We start from the raw sequence: 5,313 nt of genomic DNA, 5'->3' as shown, positions 1-5,313 counted from the left end.
TGAAATAATGTATATATAGTCCTTAACTAGAAGCTGGTACATTATAAAGGTTCAATTAAGGCTTGCTATTCTTATTTTTGGCGTTATTAGCATTGTTCTGACTTATGCACTAAGTTCTAGAGAAAGGGACAATGGCCAGCAGGCCACATGCAACAGAAACGAGGTGACTCAATTTGGTAAGACGCACAGGATGTCTAGGAAAGAAGCACAGATGAAGCCAAGGACAACAGCCTTTGGAAACACAACCACAGCCACAATGCAATGGAGACAGCACACACTGAGGTCACTCTTGGGCAGTCGCTCAACTCAATAGAAGTTGACCTGCCCGTATTTACTCAACATTGTGTCAGATAGTGTGGGAGTATTCAAGGAAGTGAAAAGTAGAACCTTTGAGGAACTTGTAGTCTGGTTGGGGAGAGAAGTCTTCATGAAGAATGGATACTGGTGTTAAGAGCTAACTTGTGAGGTTTGGCCTCTGACTGCAGTGAAGTTACAAGAGGAGAGAGAACAATGTTGGCCTTTTTGTACCATTCTGTCTACAGGAAAATAATGCCATTATCCATAAAACCTTCAAATATAATTAGTAATGAAGGTATCTTGGCTACCAATATAAATGGCCACACCTTTTAATTCCTTTTATTCCACAACAACCCTGATTGTAACTAATATGTGAAGAATCTGGGAGTAGATTATTCATGGAAAAGTATGGGAGTTATGGAAGATATCTTTTTTAAAAAATTTTTGTAAAGTTTATTTATTTTCAAGAGAGAGAGAGAGAGACAGAGCATGAGTGGGAGAGGGGCAAAGAGAGAGAGAGGGAGACACAGAATCTGAAGCAGCTCCTGGCTCTGAGCTGTCAGCGCAGAGCCGGACCCGGGGCTCCAACTCACGAACCTTGAGATCATGACCTGAGCCGAAGTCGGATGCTCAACTGGCTGAGCCACCCAGGCGCCCTGATTTCTTTTTATTTCTTTACTTTTGGGGGAAGATTTCTTTACAATACTTTTTCCCCAATTCAAGTCAACAATGGTTGGGGCCTCTGGGTGGCTCAGTTGGTTAAACGTCTGACTTTGGCTCAGGTCATGATCTCACAGTCTGTGAGTTCGAGCCCCACGTCAGGCTCTGTGCTGACAGCTCTCTCTCTCTCTCTCTCTTTCTCTCTCTCTCTCTCTCTCTCTCAAAAACAAAATTAAATAAACATTAAAAAAAAAGAACTTAAAAAACAAAAAAACAAATCAACAATGGTTTACAAAACAGCCAGGAAGGATGTACCAGGTATTATGCTAGACCCATGATGTTTAGAGTGAGGAAGATTGGTCCTGCCTTCAGGGAAGGATGGTTCACATTCTAATGGTCATGTGGGACTGTCAAGTCCTATCTCTTTTTCTGTGCTCAGGCTTGTGGTAAAAATGATCTGAAATAGATGTACTGAGTCCTTAAGAGTGCATAAGAAAAAAAGAAGACGAAAGAGCCATTAAATGAAAACCATCCCTGAGGCCCTTTTAACCAGTTGAAAGGACAGATACAAAGAGACCATTTCAGTATTTTTGGTGAGGACTTGAGACACGGGTGTGCCCAGGTGTTACAACCACTCAGGTTGGTTCTCTGCCAGAACTCTGCGAGGCTGCCGACGTGATGTCTGAACTAAATCCCGGAGGGAATGAGAGATCATCAGGAGATAGGAAGGGTGTTCCAAGCAAGGAATAGCACAAACAGAGGCACACTGCCGTCAGGCTATCTGTGAGGATGGGGAACTACCAATGGTTCAATATTGCTAAAGGTGAAGGGAGGAAAAGGCAAGAGATGACAGATAGAGGCCAAGCCACTGAGCCTTTCCAGCTGAAGATTCAGCCTAAAAGTGAGGGAGAATCCACCAAAGGGTCCTAGACAGGAACGTGTGATGGTCAGATTTGTGGGTTTATTTATTTATTATTGTTTTGTTTTGTTTTGTTTTGAGAGAGAGGGGGTGCAAGTGAGTGTGGGGCAGAGAGAGAGAGAGAGAGAGAATTCCAGGAGGGGCAAAGAGAGAGAGAGACAGAGAAGTGGGCTCGCCCGAAGTGAAGTGGGGCTCGTGCTTCACCCGATGTAGGACTTGAACTCATGAACCTTGAGACCATGACCTGAGCTGAAGTCAGATGTTTAACGACCAAACCACCCAGGCGCTGGAGATTTGTGTTTTAAATTTTTTTTTTTTTCAACGTTTTTTTAAATTTATTTTTGGGACAGAGAGAAACAGAGCATGAACGGGGGAGGGGCAGAGAGAGAGGGAGACACAGAATCGGAAACAGGCTCCAGGCTCCGAGCCATCAGCCCAGAGCCTGACGCGGGGCTCGAACTCACAGACCGCGAGATCGTGACCTGGCTGAAGTCGGACGCTTAACCGACTGCGCCACCCAGGCGCCCCATTGTGTTTTAGATAGATGTAGAGAAAAGAGTTAGCAAAGTATCAGGATAGGTACTGCTGCATGTAACAGTGGCTTAAGCCAATGAGCGTTTGTTTTCTTACATAACAAAAAGTCTGGAGGTAGGCAGATACTCACTTAGACAATCTTCTCCTCTCTGTCTTTTTGCTGCACCATGTTTTTGTCTTCATAGTTGTCCCTTTGTGGTCAGAAGAGGGCTGCCCAAGCTCAAACCAACACATCCATGTTTAAGGCAACAAATATGGAGAAAGATGCAACCGTTCCCTTTAATCACCAAGTAGAAGCCCTCCTGGAATCACCAGATTTTCAGCACACAGCTAGCAGTTTGGTCAGGACTGTACCAGATGGTGACTGTCACTGCAAGAGGAGCTGAGACAGCACTCATCTTCCATCTAGGGTGGATTCATGCAAGAGAGAAGGTTGGGAATAAGGGGTGGGAATAAGGGGTGAGATGATGAGGATGGGAAATAGGACAATGGTAATAAAGAAGGAGTGGCTATTGCCGCCCTTAACAAAAACTGAAAACTCAGAAATTCAGAGTAGTGGATCTAGTTCAAGAAGTGGCTTGGAAAAGGGTGCCTGGGGGGCTCAGTCGGTTGAGCATCCGACTTCAGCTCAGGTCATGATCTCGCCATTCGTGAGTTCCAGCCCCGCTTGAGCGCTGAGCTGTGCTGCCAGCTCAGAGCCTGGAGCCTGCTTCAGATTCTGTGTACCCCCCTCTCTCTCCGCCCCACCCCTGCTTGTGCTCTGTCTTTCAAAAATGAATAAACATTAAAAAAAATTAAAAAAAAAAAAAGAAGTGGCTTGGATGTGTCATCCCACCTAGGGAGGGATATAAATGAAAACCTCAAGTGAAAGTTGGAGGTCATTAGAATGTAGGGATCCCACCAAATATATCTCAAGCAGTACTCAGAATCTCTAAGTAGCATATGGTTTTTCCTAGGTCTAACAATTTCAATTAAGCCTAAGCCTGTGGAGACGTGTTAATTTGCACAACCCTGTTTTTTTCCACATGCTAATATACTCACCCTGGAATTTAATGGACAGTAAAGTTATGCAAAGAATCAGTGTGTGCAACCCAGCACCAGGACATTTTCTGCCAAGCCCACCTCCAACACAAACACATACACATACCAGTCAGTGCTATACATAGAACTTTCTCTTGAATCCCGACATCTATTTGCCACACTGTGGAGCAAATGTGTTTCCATTCTCTTGATTAAAATAACAGGAAGTATCATCATTCTTGAAGTCTTGGTATTTATAACAGACATATAACCACACGCACACAAATATAACTGTGGAGACTCTTGCTGAGGTCTATTGGCAAGGCGTCTGGTACCGTTCCTGCAAAAGTCCTACGTTTAAATAATCTCACCTCTCGAGCCATGCTCCCAGCTACTGTGAAGATGGGATCCAAGAGGACTAAAACGTCTACAGAAGAAGTCCTCTGTAACCGCCAACCCAGAAGGGGCCTCTGCCTCTTTAGCTGGTCTGGCAGGTCATGGAAATTCTACTCTGGAACTGGATACAAGAGAAATATTTCTTCAGTATTTACTCTGACCAGTGAAATCACTATGACAGATTTTTTTCTTTTTCCCAAGACACAGAGTGACATTTTAAAGGAGAAACCACTCTTTGGGTGCCATAGTCTTCTAAAAAATTATATTAGAATAAGAGCTCAAAGGAATGTCTGCCCAGCACAACTGTCTATAGCCTCATATTTCAAGAAGAATGCGCCCACTCTAAGCAGACAGGAAGCCGGGACTGCCCAGGCCAGCCTCTTTTCCTATTGGGTCGAATCCGTTGGACTCAGCATCAGATTCAAAACTAGTGACACCCTCCTGGTGCAACGGCTCTTTTTGCCTGCTTTGCTACTAAATCCCTGCCACACAGCGGTGTTGCTGCTTTTTCATAGTTATACTTTGTTCTCCAGACCAGATCAAGAGCACCCTAAGGTCAGCGGTCACACCTTGTATTCCATTATGTCTTGCAGAGTTGTGTTTGTCATGGTAAACTTACAGGAAATTGTTGGATGGATGGATGAATAAAACAATGACAAAAACTGGAAAACAGCGAAAGGTGGTCTGGGCTGCTGTCTGGTAAAGCAGATTACGAAACTCAGGTCAGATGAGCAGGAAAGGTGGTGTAGGGGAAAGAATGTTTCATTTGAGTCAGCCCACATGGATCCTAGCCCCACGTTGGCTTGCTTGCTTTCACTCATTCAACAAACATTTTTCTAAGCTTGTGCCAAGGAGCCGGGCAAGCGTTGTGGCAAGCCCTGAATAGCAGTCCCTGCTGTCAAGGTGTGGTGGTGGTGGTGAGGGGGACATGAGGCATTCGGGAATTGTGGGAGATATGGTGTGATTGACAGCATGATAATGACGGGCACAGGGCACATGGAGATTCTAAATCAGACTGTGGTTTTCAGGAAAGCTTCCTGAAAGAGAAGGATTTTTTATTCTAGCGTTGAAGGATGAGTGACGGGTAGAGGAGACTGATTGGGAAGAGCATTCTGGGTAGAGGGACGAGCATGTGAAGATGTTCCAAACCATAAAATAGGAGGCTGTTAGGACTAAAGTCTCAGCTGAAATGGCAGCTGTGTGGCCAGAGCCGAAGTTAGAGAGGTAGGCTACAACTGCCTCACAAAGTAAGGGCCTTGTGGCAGTACGACTTAGTGCCTCGGCAGAGGTTTAGAAATCAGGCAGAACTGCGTTCAGATCCCAGCTCTAGTACTTCCCAGCCTCGTAACTGAGTTTTTTAAACTCCTCTAAGTCTTTGTTTCCTTAACACAGTTTCTAGCTGTATCACTTCTCTAGTGCAGCATAAGACATTATCCCAAACCGTAACAGCATAAAACAACACACGTTTATTAAATTCTCACAGTTTC

The sequence above is a fragment of the Neofelis nebulosa genome, chromosome 7 (genome assembly GCF_028018385.1).
Source record: "Neofelis nebulosa isolate mNeoNeb1 chromosome 7, mNeoNeb1.pri, whole genome shotgun sequence".
Classification (NCBI taxonomy): domain Eukaryota; kingdom Metazoa; phylum Chordata; class Mammalia; order Carnivora; family Felidae; genus Neofelis; species Neofelis nebulosa.
This window is presented reverse-complemented; position numbering follows the sequence as displayed.